We start from the raw sequence: 15,971 nt of genomic DNA on the forward strand, positions 1-15,971 counted from the left end.
CACTTTGAGGAAACAAGAGCTGGGAGGTGGGCATGAAAGGGAAACAGCAGTGATTTGTAAGCTTTAGGAGAGTCTTACAAAAGTTTCTGGCTTCACAAAAATTTCTCCAAAATATCCCTCAAGGATATTCATAGCTCTGTACACTACGTTACTCATAACAGAGAAGGGAGAATGTTAGCCAGATATTTATTCCACGAAGAGTAGGTCTAATAAAGTTTCTGTAATGAAAAGTCTTGTACTTTAAAGGGATAAACATAACCATACCGATAAATTCTATCTCAATGGAGCTTCAGAGATTAGTAGGCTCATGCCCACTACTTGCAAATGTAAGCTGAATGAATGGCCATTTGACTTCCACCAAACTGGAAGCAAATTGTACTTCCAGGTCCTGGCAAAGATCACAGAGCAATGGTTCTGTTCTGCACATCTCCAAACTACCCTAATGCAAACCAGATAGCTGAGCTCCTTCCAAGCTATCTAATGCTTCCTACTGCCAATTATTCCCAACAATTAACTCCACACTTTCCTAGGATGGAACCTCTCTATTTTAGTTCCCTAAAGGAACTTAAACACATACAAACCAAACTGCAAAACGAATTCCTCAAATCGGGGTAAAAGCCCCTAAGGAAAAACAAAATGGCTACAGAATATGTTAGATGCTACAAAAAGTAAAATTATCTCTGAATGTACCATTTTATTGGATCATCTTAGAAGTTGCTTCCATACAGTCCTAGAGGTAACAATCTCTGGAATTCAACATTTGATGCAACAGAAAAGACTGGACAAGGGCTTGAGAAGAGTATGCATCAATGTGAATATATGAGCTCTATTAACTATTTCTCATTAAAAGGTTTCGTAACAGGGAACTAAGAGAGACCACCCTGATCTCTGTATAAGACAAAAAGACACAGGACAGATCATACCCTAAAATGTTTATTATATTACAATATATCTAACAATATTATCAACCATAGGTTAGAAATAAACCTGACACAACTATAGAAGACACTGGCAGATTACTACAAATATCACTAAAGCTGTTACAAAACATCAAGCCTGCAAAGGAGGAAGCTGGGATCCAAAGAAATCACATTTCACTTTTACCAACTTTCTGCTAGTCAAGACTTACCTCTACAAATTAAAGGTGCAAAAATTACATGTATGACAGTTCGAACTTGTCTTAAGCCATTCTTAGGTAGAATATCACAGGTCCTACTTAAATTGATCTACACTGAAAACAAAGGCACATTAATAACCCTTTCACCCAAATCCTGATTTATTTTTCTGATATAGTATGCATTTGGTTATTGTCTTCCTTCTTCCTCTACTAACTTATAAACACTATAGAGTGAAGGATTCGTCTACTTTGTTCACTGCTATATCCCCAGTTCTGAGATAAGTTCCTGGCACTTAAAAAAAAAAATCACTCAATGATTACCTGTTAAGTGAATACTGAACCCTTCATTTGCATGCTACTTTGGTAGTGGACAATGGAGCAAATGAGACTGAGCAAATGCTACACAATTTTAACTTCAACAGCAGAGCTGATTCATTTCTGCTATTTCAGGATTATTCAGCCTTCTTACTAGACGGAGACTTTTGATGATTATTCTCTATGTAAACATCTTCCCATTTCTAAAGCAAGAAGCCTCAACCCCCATACAATATCCCCACCGTATTCTAGGTGGTCAGCTAAGTTTTGGCTCCCCATTTTTCATTTGGGTTTGTAGGTCAAGGAGGCGAGGGGATATACCATGCAACTGCCACCCCCTGGGGTCACATTAGAGAAAATTATGTATCAGATACACATATATGGGTAATTAACACCAAGGCACCAAGAGCCCCTAAAATGACTTCTGTGACTATGATTTAGAGTGGGAAAATAACAACACAGAGCATCATCAACAGAGAAGGACCTTAAGACCCTTACAGCAGGAGAGAACAGCTTCTCAGCTGGCTTCTTGCTGAATCAGGCCTTCTTGCAGTATAATACCTTCCACTATTACTTACTACCTGGCCCCCTCTACTCTGCCCTCCTAACCAAGTTACTCTGTCCCAATCTTCCAAAAGACAGTTTTACTTTTATATATACATATACTACTCTCCTAGACTTTCCCCTGCCACACTTCTAAGTAAATTTCTGTTCTTTATCTGATAAAACATATTGCCTAATTAGTCCTATCCAAGTATTTATTCTTCCAATGTCTTGATACTGTGGCTCACTGCCCATCAAAATTAATACCCCCCTCCTTCCATAGTAATGGAAATACTGGCTACCTAGCTGTTCAGCTCACTACATTTCCTAGCCTCCCTTAGTGATTGTTAGGCTAAATTCTTGCCTTGCCGGTGGAATAAAGAGGAAGTGATGTGTGCCGCTTTCAGCCCAAGAACTATAAAAAGCAGGCAAACTCTTTCATGCTTTTTCCCCTTCCTGCTGGCTGCAACACAGTTTCAAGCCTGCAGACAAGGACAATACCGTAGAAGTTGATCCCCCTGATAGTGGTATCAGCATCTCTTGGGAATCTGTTGGATATACAAACTCTCCAGCCCCATTCCAAACCCATGAATCAGAAATTCTAGGGAAAGAGACTAGGGACTGTGTTTTATGTTTTAACAAGCATTCCAGGTGACTCTGATGCACGCCAAAGTATAAGAACCATTGTTCTAGGGATCAGCAGGAAAATTAGTATAAAAGAACCTGAGTTCCTGAATTACCACACAAAACAACAGAGCATCAGGAACCAATCACCTTGGGCAATTACATGAAAGAAATACTTTCTATCTTCTTTGCGCCCTTGAGTTTTTGGATCTTTGTTGCAGCTCTTAGGCATACTCTCCCAGCTCTCAAAACTTTTTGGTCTCAGGATCCCTTTAAGAGGACATTCCTAAAAATTAAGACTCCAAAGAGATTTTTTTTGCTTGTAGGCTATAGCTATCAATAGTCACCGTATTAGAAATTAAAACAGAATTTTAAAAATATTAGTTCATTAGGACTTCCCTGGTGGTGCAGTGGTCAAGAATCCGCCTGCCAATGCAGGGGACATGGGTTCAAGCCCTGGTCTAGGAAGATCTCCCATGCCGCAGAGCAACTAATCTCGCATGCCACAACTACTGAAGCTCACGCACTTAGAGCCTGTGCTCCACAGCAAGAGAAGCCACCGCAATGAGAAGCCCGCGCACATCAAGAAGAGTAGCCCCGGGGGCTTCCCTGGTGGCGCAGTCGTTGAGAGTCCGCCTGCCAATGCAGGGGACACGGGTTCATGCCCCGATCCGGGAAGATCCCACATGCCGTGGAGCGGCTGGGCCCGTGAGCCATGGCCGCTGAGCCTGCGCGTCCGGAGCCTGCGCGTCCGGAGCCTGTGCTCCGCAACGGGAGAGGCCACAACAGTGAGAGGCCCGCGTACCACAAAAAAAAAAAAAAAAAAAGAAGAAGAGTAGCCCCCACTTGCTGCAACTACAGAAAGCCCGCGCGCAGCAACGAAGACCCAATGCAGACCAAAAAAAAAATTAAAAAAACAAAAAAGACAGCTGGATTCCCGTGACTGCTGCTGCATTCAATCTGCTGTGATATGTTGTTTTAGTTGAAGTATATATATATGGAGAAAATAAAATTTTTCAATATTTATTACTTATTTGTCTGCGTCAGGTCTTAGCTGAGGCACGTGGGATCTTCGCTGCTGCATGTGGGATCTTTAATTGCAGCATGCGAACTTCTTCGTTGCGGCATGTGGGATCTAGTTCCCTAACCAGGGATCAAACCCAGGCCCCCTGCATTGGGAGTGTGCAGTCTTAGCCACTGGACCACCAGGGAAGTCCCCCCAAAAATCTGGTCTTAAACAGATGAGTAGTTAGAAAAAGGGCATTTTTTTTAATTTAAAATCTTTAATGAACTCATTATTTAAAGAAACTTTTTCAGCTTTGAAATGATTTTAAACTTACAGAAAGTTGCAACAGTAGTTCAGAGAAGCCCTACATACTCTTCATCCTGTTCTCCCTAATGTTAACATCTTTTTTAAAAAATTATTTTTAAAATTGAAGTATTTTAAAATTAAATTTTAACTGAAGTATAGTTGTAGTGTTGACATCTTACATAACCACAGTACAACATTACTGAAACCAAGAAATGAATATTGGTTTTTCTAAAATTTCTGTTTATTTTTGGCTGTGTTGGGTCTTCGTTGCTGTGCACGGGCTTTCTCTAGTTGCAGCAAGCAGGGGCTACTCTTGTTGCAGTGCGCAGGCTTCTCACTGCGGTGGCTTCTCTTGTTGCAGAGCATGGGCTCTAGGCACGTGGGCTTCAGTAGTTGTGGCGCACAGGCTTGGTAGTTGTGGTTCACGGGCTCTAGAGTGCAGGCTCAGTAATTATGGCACATGGGCTTAGCTGCTCTGCAGCGTGTGGGATCTTCCTGGACCAGGGATCGAACTCATGTCCCCTGCATTGGCAGGCGGATTCCCAATCACTGTGGCACCAGAGAAGTCCCCTGAATTGCTGATACAATACTATTAGCTACTCTACAGGCCTTATGCACATTTCACTAGTTTTCCTACTAATATCCTTTTCAGACCCAGGATACAATCCACAATCCCACATAGTATTTAGTTGTCATGTCTCTTTGGTCTCCTCTAACATGTGGCAGTTTATTAGTCTTTCTTACCTTCACATTTTTGAAGAGTACTGGCCAGTTCTTTTGTAAAATATATCTCAATTTGGGTTTGCCTGATGTTTTCACTTGATTAGACTGAGCCTATGTATTTTTGGCAATGTCACAAAAGTGATGTTGTGGCCTTCTCAGTGTATCATATCAGGAAGTACATAATGTCAATATGTTGAACTATGGGTGATGTCAACTCTAATCACTTGACTGAGGTGGTATCTGCCAGGTTTCTCCACTGAAAAGTTATTATGGGGAGATACTGGAAGGTTATGCTAAATCCCATTTTCCATCAAACTTCCACCCACTAATTTTAACATCTAAAGATAATTTTTCTTCGTTTTTAATATTTATTTATTTTTTAGCTGTGCTGGGTCTTAGCTGTGGCACGCAGGATCTTTCGTCGAGGTGCGGGCTCTTCGCTTTGTTGCGGTGCACGGCCTTCTCTCTAATTGTGGTGTGCAGACTTAGTTGCCCCTCGGCATGTGGAATCTTAGTTCCCTGACCAGGGATCGAACGGGCAACCCCTGCATTGCAAGACAGATTCTTAACCACTGGACCACCAGGGAAATCCTTACAGGTAATTCTTGCCTGCAGCAATTATTACTGTAGCATTTACCCAATGTTTCCATCATTCTTATATATTTTGAATTTTACTGGAATAAATGGCTGTCCCCTCTTCCCCATTTATTTATTCAAGTATTTATTTATAGCAGTATGGACTTGTGGATATTTATTTTATCCCATGGGTTATAGTTCCTTACTATCATTACTTATTTTATTCTTCAAACTGTCCCAGACTTGGTCATTGGAAGCTCCTTCAAGTTGACTCTTCTTTTTTTTTTTTTTTTTTTTTTTTTAGCATTTCATTACTTTCTGGTTACACATGATATTTCAGATTCATGTGAATTTTTTCTCTGCCCTAGTCATTTCTCCAAGGAGCTCTGGTTCCTTTTATTGGATACTGACATCTAGAAACCAAGAACTGGTGTCATATGTGCTTGCTGTGCTACGGTGGTGTCCTCTCAGAACAAGAAATATATGTATGTGCATACAAACACACGTCCATGTCTATATCTGTATATGTGTATGTGTGCAAAAACATGTATATAGATTAAAACTCGTGAGTTCATACTGATACCAGAGAGAGGTATTCTAATACTCTTTTCAATTGGTCAGAATTGTGGACACCTTCATCTTTGATATATTCAAAGCTCAACACACATGGGCAAAGGACTTGAATATTTATCCAAAAAATATACTAATGGCCAAAAAGCACACGAAAAGATGTTCAACATCATTAGTCATTAGAGAAATACAAACCAAAACCACAATGAGATACCAATTCATACCTCCCAGGATGACTATAATCAAAAAGACAGAAAATAAGTGTTGGTGAGAATGTGGAGAAAGTGTAATTCTAGTATACTGCTGGCAGGAATGTAAAGTGAGACATCTGCTTTGGAAAATGGTTTGGTAGTTCCTCAGAAAGTTAGAATTATCAAAAACATAGAATCATCATATGGCCCAGGAATTCCATTCATAGGTAAATAACTAAAAGAATGGAAAACAGGTATTCAGGACTTCCCTGGTGGCGTAGTGGTTAAGAATCTGCCTGCCAATGCAGGGGACACAGGTTCAATCCCTGGTCCGGGAAGATCTCACATGCCACAGAGCAACTAAGCCCATGTGCCACCAAATACTGAGCCTGCACTCTAGAGCCCGCGAGCCACAACTATTGAGCCCACACGCCACAACTACTGAAGCCCATGTGCCAAGAGCCCATGCTCCACAACAAGAGAAGCCACCACAATGAGAAGCCCACACACCACAACGAAGAGTAGCGCCCCCGTCCTCCACTCACCACAACCAGAGAAAGCCTGCAGGCAGCAACGAAGACCCAACGCAGCCAAAAATAAACAAATAAAAAATAAATAAAAAAAAAACAGGTATTCAAACAAAAACCTGTACAAAATGTTCGTAGCAGTACTACTTACAATAGCAAAAAAGGTGGAAACCACCCCCAATGTTCACATGAATGTGAACTGATGAATGGATTAAGCAAAATGTGGTATATTCTTATAGTGGCTATTATTCAGGCATAAAAATGAATGAAGTACTGATACATGCTACAACATGGATGAACCTCAAAAACATGCTAAGTGAAAGAACACAGACCAAAAAAGTCACATACTGGATGGTTCCATTTATATGAAATATCCAGAATACATAAATCCATGGAGACAGAAAGCAGACTAGTGGTTGCAAGGCGCCGGGAAATGGAGAAATTGGAAGCGACTGCTTAATGGGCACTGGTTTCCTTTTGGGGTAATGAAAATGTTCTGAAATTTGATTTAGGTAGTGGTTGCAAAACACTGTGAATGTACTAAATGCCACCGAACTATACAACTTAAAATAGTTAATTCTGTTGCATGAATTTTACCTCAATTAAAAAAAAAAACACAGTAGTTTCTAAAGGTTAGTTGCAACGTGAAATCTGAAACCTTATCAATAAACTTCATACTGTTACTTTAAAATCCATTGTCTATCTTATACTCTGAATGGCTTTTTTACCCAAGCATGATTTTTTTACATCATGCATTGATCATCTGGAAAATTCTGATCCACTAGGTCATGCAGATTTCAAATGCTGATACAGTTTATTATAAAATATATTTTTTTAAAAATCACATTTGCCAATACCACCACTAATCTCATCAGAAAAGTATTGATATTTAAGTCCTGGAAGCTGTCAAACTCATGGTTTAATTTTTATTCGAATTTTATCACTGAACACAAATATAGTCAGTTGCTTTCCCTGAAAAATTTTAAGAATACGTCTGCCAAATACCCAAATCTAAAGATCACAGTTCACTGATTATTCTTTTTTTTTTAAATTTTGTAGGCTGCGCCGTGCGGCATGTGGGATCTTAGTTCCCCGACCAGGGATCAAACCCGTGCCCCCTGCATTGGGAGCACAGTCTTAACCACTGGACCACCAGGGAAGTCCCTAATTATTCTTTCACCAAGTAACAAGTAAAATCAATGTTCTACGATGAAAGCAGCTAGGTAGCTTATAACTTGATTACACTTTTCCTTGAGACAACCATTGTAGCTCAACATGTAGCAAAAGTGCTTTATAAGTACTTCTCATTTTATCACACAAAATATTCAAAACCCATGTTCTGAAAGGCCAAGATTAAATAAAATTCATTCTTACTGCTTCATCAAGAACATTCTAAGTGAAACTAGATTTTTTTTTTTTTTAACCTGCAAGTTTAAACTGTATGGCAATGAAGAATACAATGACTACTAGTACACTTTGGTGCCACCGCTTTGATTCATACTAAGGCATCAGAGCAGTTTTACTCACTACTGTTTTTGGATCATCAGTGCAAATGCCAACACAGGGAAAAAGGCAAAATAATGCCTTTGTATTACTATGAAATAGCTTTCATCGCAAGACTCCCTGAAAGGGTCTGAGGGATCCACAAGAGTCCATAGATCACACTTCTATTTTTTTGTGTTGGTTTCTGCTTTATAACAACGTGAATCAGCTATACATATACATATATCCCCAAATCTCTTCCCTCTTGCGTCTCCCTCCCTCCCTATCCCGCCCCTCTAGGTGGTCACAAAGCGCCTAGCTGATCTCCCTGTGCTATGCAGCTGCTTCCCACTAGCTACCGATTTTACATTTAGTAGTGTATATATGTCCATGCCACTCTCTCACTTTGTCCCAGCTTACCCTTCCCCCTCCCCGTGTCCTCAAGTCCATTCTCTAGTAGGTCTGCGTCTTTATTCCCGTCCTGCCCCTAGGTTCTTCAGAACCTTTTTTTTTTTTTAGATTCCATATATATGTGTTAGCATACAGTATTTGTTTTTCTCTTTCTGACTTACTTCACTGTATGACAGACTCTAGGTCCATCCACCTCACTACAAATAACTGTTTCGTTTCTTTTTATGGCTGAGTAATATTCCATTGTATGTATGTGCCACATCTTCTTTATCCATTCATCTGTCGATGGACACTTAGGTTGCTTCCATGTCCTGGCTATTGTACTGCAATGAACATTGTGGTACATGACTCTTTGAATTATGGTTTTCTCAGGGCATATGCCCAGTAGTGGGATTGCTGGGTCGTATGGTAGTTCTATTTTTAGTTTTTTAAGGAACCTCCATACTGTTTTCCATAGTGGTTGTATCAATTTACATTCCCACCAACAGTGCAAGAGGGTTCCCTTTTCTCCACACCCTCTCCAGCATTTACTGTCTGTAGATTGTTTGATGATAGCCATTCTGACTGGTGTGAGGTGATACCTCAATGTAGTTTTGATTCGCATTTATCTAATGATTAGTGATGTTGAGCATCCTTTCATGTGTTTGTTGGCAATCTGTATATCTTCTTTGGAGAAATGTCTATTTAGGTCTTCTGCCCATTTTTGGACTGGGTTGTTTGTTTTTTTTGATATTGAGCTGCATGAGCTGCTTGTAAATTTTGGAGATTAATCCTTTAACACTTGCTTCATTTGTAAATATTTTCTCCCATTCTGAGGGTTGTCTTTTCATCTTGTTTATGGTTTCCTTTGCTGTGCAAAAGCTTTTAAGTTTCATTAGATCCCATTTGTTTATTTTTGTTTTTATTTCCATTTCTCTAGAAGGTGGGTCAAAAAGGTAGATCACACTTTTAATACACTTGTTAGAGTAACCTACCAATTCATACTATTTTTCAGGTTTAATGCAAACTCCTTGGCAGCAAATCTCTCCTTTGTACTTCCCTTATTACCCACTACTATGAAATGCCCCAACAGACCATGTAAGCACTGTTATTGCCTACCCAACTCCAAATGGTACTTTCTTTCACCTAACTTGTATCAGCTATGTCAACGGACCTCTTCCCCAGGCTAAAGAATCCCATTCCTAAAGCCTGAAACAATTAATTCCTTCTGGTCCATTTAAATCTAGTCTATTTTAATTACTTCCCTTTTGATTTCTAGAACTTGCTTTCTGGTTCACTTTTCTTTTTTTTTTTTTTTTTTTTTTTTTTGCGGTACGCAGGCCTCTCACTGCTGTGGCCTCTCCCACTGCGGAGCACAGGCTCCGGACGCGCAGGCTCAGCGGCCATGGCTCACGGGCCCAGCCGCTCCATGGCACGTGGGATCTTCCCGGACCGGGGCGCGAACCCGTGTCCCCTGCATCGGCAGGCGGACTCCCAACCACTGCGCCACGAGGGAAGCCCCCTGGTTCACTTTTCTTAAAAAAAAAAAAAAAAAAGGACTCTTGATTTAGAACAGGAGTCTGCAAACTTTTTCTGTAAAGGGTCAGACAGTAAATATTTTAGACTTTGTGGGCTAACTTCTCAACTCTGCTGTTGTAAGCAAAAGGGTGTGGCTATGTTCTAGTAAAACTTTATTTATAAAACCAGGCAGTAGCTGTAGTTTCTGACTCCTGATCTAGACTCTTCCAACATATACGTCAATCAACCCTGTGTAACTCAGAAGATGCCAAAAGTTTAAAAAGGATATAGTTACAGACTGGCTAAAGAAACTAATAGGAACACTGAAAACAGTATACACAAACCCAATAGATAGGAATATTAGTAATAGCTGCTAACACTCACTGAGGTCTTATTATTTGCTAAGCACTGTGCTAAAGTGCTTCACAACGCATTACTTCATTTAAGCCCCTTAAAGGAGGGCTTTAATAATTTACCTAATTCTTCTTTTACAGAAGAGAAAACAGAAACAGATAAGGTCTCATAGTTTGTAAGTAGCTAAGCCTGACTCAAACACAGGTCTTTATTACTGCATGGCCCATGTTCCTAATCATCAGACTATGCTATCTATATTGTCGTTTTAAAAAAAATAATCCATTTTTATAACTTTTATTGATTGATTGATTGATTGATTGATTGCTGTGTTGGGTCGTCATTGCCGGGCTTTCTCTAGTTGCGGCGAGCGGGGGCTGCTCTTCGTTGCGGTGCATGGGCTTCTCATTGCGGTGGCTTCTCTCATTGCAGAGCACAGGCTCTAGGCACGCAGGCTTCAGTATTTGTGGCTTGCGGGCTCTAGAGCGCAGGCTCAGAGTTGTGGTGCACGGGATTAGTTGCTCCATGGCATGTGGGATCTTCTCGGACCCAGGGCTCGAACCCATGTCCCCTGCGTTGGCTGGAGGATTCTTAATCACTGCGCCACCAGGGAAGCCCCCTATTTTTAGTTTTTTAATCCAAACTGCTAAGGCAGTAATTCTAAATAAAAACAGACTGTCACTGTTTTAACAGTCTCTTCTATTTCATTGAGTTTACTGCACAAACCTTGGCTCACATCCTTGAATGGAAGAGCCTAGGTGACCCTGCCTTAGATGACACACTGTTCTGTTTAATAATACACACCAAGGATCATAAAGGCTCCTATGCTTAAATGAGACAAGTTAGGATGTGCTGCCTAAAAAGCTCATGAATAGGAGGTAAGCAGCCCTCTCCCACTATCACCTTATAATAAATCAGCACAAATATATTATCTTATTATACTAATGTATTTTATAATAATATATATTATAAAGAATAATTATAATAAATCAGCAGAAAAGTTGATATATATCAAAGGAAAGCTGCCAGACATTATTTAAAATATTAGAATGGGCAGATCAGCTCAGTGCTTTGTGACCACCTAGAGGGGTGGAATACGGAGAGGGTGGGAGGGAGACGAAAGAGGGAGGAGATATGGGGATATATGTATATGTATAGCTGATTCACTTTGTTATAAAGCAGAAACTAACACACCATTGTAAAGCAATTATGCTCCAATAAAGATGATAAAAAATATATAAAACATTAGAATGAAGGAGACAGAGGTGGTCAAAGAGCCTATTTTTCACACATCCTTCAAAACTACTCTTCAGTCACTCCTAAACAGTAACTAGAGCCTATGGGAATTAAGGGAAAAAAAAAATCTGTCCATTGATAGAATGTGCTAACTTATGCCTCACTGATTTTAACTACCTAACCACAGATTATCCTTACTAATCTGCTTCCAGGTACAAAGAGAAAAGTTAAAAGTAAAAGACTGCAAGAGATTTCTGAAACCTATCAGTCAAATAAGCAAGCATCCTACAGACAGAATTAAAACATAACAATATACATATACATACATATACATACGCACCTGTAAAACGGCTGGTTCCCATGGAGGACATTAGAAATAATATTGGGTTGGCCAAAAAGTGCCTTCAGTTTTTAAGTGAAAATAAAAGACACATTTTTCATTTTCACCAAGAACTTTACTGAACAACGTATTCACCCTTTTGTTCCACTACCTTCTGCCATTTTTCAGGCAACTTCGTAATTCTATCTTCCCAAAACTTTTTTTTTTTTTTTAATTTTTGGCTGCATTGGGTCTTTGTTGCTGCGCGTGGGCTTTCTCTAGTTGTGGCGTGCGGGGGCTACTCTTCTATGTGGTGCGTGGGTTTCTCATTGCGGTGGCTTCTCTTTTTGCAGAGCACGGGCTCTAGGCACGGGCTTCAGTAGTTGTGGCTTGTGGGCTCAGTAGTTGTGGCTCGCAGGCTCTAGAGCGCAGGCTCAGTAGCTGTGGCACACGGGCTTACTTGCTCTGAGGCATGTGAGGTCTTCCTGGACCAGGAATAGAACCTGTGTCCCCTGCATTGGCAGGCAGATTCTTAACCACTGCGCCACCAAGGAAGTCCCCCAAAACTTTTCATCTTTTTGAGCAAAGAACTGTTCCAGGTGCCTTTTACAGTCTTCTAGGGAACTGAAATTTTTTCCATTAAGAAAATTTTGTAGGGACTTCCCTGGTGGCGCAGTGGTTAAGAATCTGTCTGCCAATGCAGGGGACACGGGTTCGAGCCCTGGTCCGGGAAGATCCCACATGCCGCGGAGCAACTAAGCCCATGTACCACAACTACTGAGCCTGCGCTCTAGGGCCCGCGAGCCACAACTACTGAGCCTGTGTGCCACAACTACTGAAGCCCGCATGCCTAGAGCCTGTGCTCTGCAACAAGAGAAGCCCCTGCAATGAGAAGCCTGTGCACCACAATGAAGAGTAGCCCCCGCTCGCCACAACTAGGGAAAAGCCCGCGCAGAAACGAAGACCTAACGCAGCCAAAAATAAATAAATCAATCAATAAATTTTTTTTAAAAAGAGAGAATTTTGTAAAGACCGAAATAAATGGAAATCTGAAGGTGCAATGTCTGGTAAATACAGTGGATGAATCCGAACTTCCCAGCCAAGCTGTAACAGTTTTTGCCTGGTCATCAAAGAAACATGTGGTCTTGCATTATCCTGATGGAAGATTATGCGTTTTCTGTTGACTAATTCCGGACACTTTTTGTCGAGTTCTGCTTTCAGTTTGTCTAACTGGGAGCAGTACTTGTTGAAATTAATCACTGGGTTTTCCGGAAGGAGCTCGAAATAGAGGACTCCCTTCCAAACCCACCATATACACACCATCACCTTCTTTGGATGAAGACCAGCCTTTGGTGTGGTTGGTGGTGGTTCCTTTCACTTGCCCCATGATCTCTTCTGTTCCACATTCTTGTACAGTATCCACTTTTCATCGCCCATCACAACTTGTTTAAAAATGGAACATTTTCATTATGTTTAAGTAGAGAATCACATGTGGAAATACGGTCAAGAAGGTTTTTTTTCACTTATGTGGAACCCAAACACCAAAGCAATTAACATAACCAAGCTGGTGCAAATGACTTTCAACGCTTGATTTGGATATTTTGAGTATGTCGGCTATCTCCCGCGTGGTATAACGTTGATTGTTCTCAATTAATATCTCGATTTGATCGCTATCAACTTCAACTGGTCTACCTGACCGTGGAGCATCATCCAGCGATAAGTCTCCAGTACGAAACTTCGCAAACCATTTTTGACACGTTTGATCAGTCACAGCACCTTCTCCATACACTGCACAAACCTATTTTTGTATTTCAGTTGCATTTTTACCTTTCTTGAAATAATAAAGCATAATATACTGAAAATGTTGCTTTTTTCTTCCATTTTCAATATTAAAATGGCTACACAAAAATTCACCAATTTTGATGTCTTTTTTTAAATGCACGCTGATATGACAGCTGTCACATACAATCTAACAAAACTGTTTTGAATGAAGTTGAAGACAACTAAGTGCTACTAGAGCCATCTTACGGAAAAAACTGAGCGAACCTTTTGGCCAGCCCAATAGCATAAGAGGATAATATCAACTCAAAAACGTAATTATTACTTCCAAGAACTAGGGAATCACACACAACTTGGAATGAATCTTTATCTAGCCTTTAGGTTTGAGCTAGGCTGGTCCCTATTGCTGTTTTGTTTTTAGTATTCAACTGACAGGGAAAAAAATCTCCATTAATCAAAATGGATATTTGGAAGAGTGAGCTCCAGCTACTTGTGGTGGGGAAATAACTGGGGGCAGCCTAGGGAATAAGCAGGCCAGCCACTCTTCTAAGTCCCAACCAGCAACCCTTAAAGAAAGTACAACCTCATATGCACCTCCTCACACTTGCATCAACACTCACATATCAAAGAGAAAAATATACACAGTATATTCAAAGATTGTTGCTTGTGAAAACATGGCAAGAACACAAATTCATGGGCTATAACACAAAGAATCAAAAAGACTGAATTAAGGAACTTCCTCTAGACTGCAACATGACAAACCTTATTACAGGATAAACTAGTTCAAAAGTTCTCTCTTACTCTAAACTCTCCCTACCCACTTACTGCACATCAGCATCATTACTCCAAATAGACAGGAGCAAAAATAAACTTACATAAAATGACTGTAACAGTATGACCTTCTTTTATTCACTAACACACTTTGTTTCACATTTCCACTTAACACAAGAGGTGTTTCATATATACGTTAACACACCTAAGAAGCACATAAAGAGAAATTAAGAAACTAGGAAAAAAGGCACCATGGTAAATTAGTGGTAAATTGAAATACCATCTCTAAATGGGCTCTTAATGACCAATTAAAGATACAATCACTCCAACTGAATCCCAAAATCGTTAACACTTGCAATGTCTGGAAGCTTTAGATCTTTCATTTTTCCTTCCTTTCACATGCTGTTTGACCTTCCCTTTGAACAATCCTAACTCTGCAGCAGATGGCAGGGGGAGACTACTGCATTTCCATAATACACGAAATAAAACAAAAACAAGAAATAAAGAGAAAAGAGGGAGAGGACTCAAAGGAATAGCTAATAGATAGTATTTGGTCTATTACCTGGCCTTTTGCTTCTGTTTAAGAGCACCTCCCCCAGGACTTCCCTGGTGGTGCAGTGGTGAAGAATCCACCTGCCAATGCAGGGGACACAGGTTCGATCCCTGGTCTGGGAAGATCCCACATGCCGCAAAACAACTAAGCCCGTGCGCCACAACTACTGAGCCTGCGCTCTAGAGCCTGCGAGCCACAACTACTGAAGCCCACGCGCCTAGAGCCCGTGCTCCGCAACTAGAGAAGCCACTGCAATGAGAAGCCCGCGCACCACAACAAAGAGTAGCCCCCACTTGCTGCAACCAGAGAAAGCCCACGAGCAGCAATGAAGACCCAACACAGCCAAAAATAAATAAATAAATAAATAAATAAATTTCTAAAAGAAAAAAAAAGAGCACCTCCCCCCTCACCCCATACCCTTGGCAATCCTGAATGATTAGAAACAGTCTGGAAAAAAAGAAAAAAGTATCTAACAAATTATAGCTGTTAAATTCAGGAGGCATTTCTCTTCTAGTCACCCCTCTTCCTCAAGCACACACACCTCCAAATCGGGGCAGGAAGAAGAGACTTGGAACAAACTGCTTCATCTCCCAGAAGAGTTATTACTACACTTCACTAGGAACGAGGTCACTACCACCTGGACAGAGAAGCCCTGTCTCATTTTGCCACAACAGAAATGTGTATTTTTGTTTTTTTTTTTTCAAATAAAGACAGGAAGGAAAAAACTGTGTATGTATATACATCAAAAGGGTATTTTTCTTGCTCTAAGCCTCCCCGTTCCTTGTCCATCAGCACAAGTAAGCAAAGATGACGCAGACTTCCTTATATAATAGCCTATGATTTCCTAGACTGCAGGCTTTTCCCTTTGTGTTCTGTATACACTTACACATGCGAGTGCGCGCACATTCTCATTGCTTTGCAGCCCCTGGCACGATGCCAGCACTCAGTCAGCTGGTTGACTCCATTCACAGAGCAGCATCGGAGCTGACACGGGAAGGGGGGTGGGTAGTGAGGATAAGGGGGAGCTAGAACCATCACTGCTACAGACAAAAGAAATTTAAAAAAAGAAAAAGA

At 40.7% G+C, this 15,971-nt stretch overlaps 1 protein-coding gene across 4 annotated transcripts in view; it reads right to left on the bottom strand.

Annotated features, from left to right (window-relative positions):
- GATAD2B (GATA zinc finger domain containing 2B) overlaps nt 1-15,971 on the bottom strand; it is an 84,334-nt gene that overhangs the window by 38,904 nt on the left and 29,459 nt on the right. The window lies entirely within an intron of this gene.

Source organism: Mesoplodon mirus (genome assembly GCF_964341445.2).
Source record: "Mesoplodon mirus genome assembly, chromosome: 3".
Lineage (NCBI taxonomy): Eukaryota > Metazoa > Chordata > Mammalia > Artiodactyla > Ziphiidae > Mesoplodon > Mesoplodon mirus.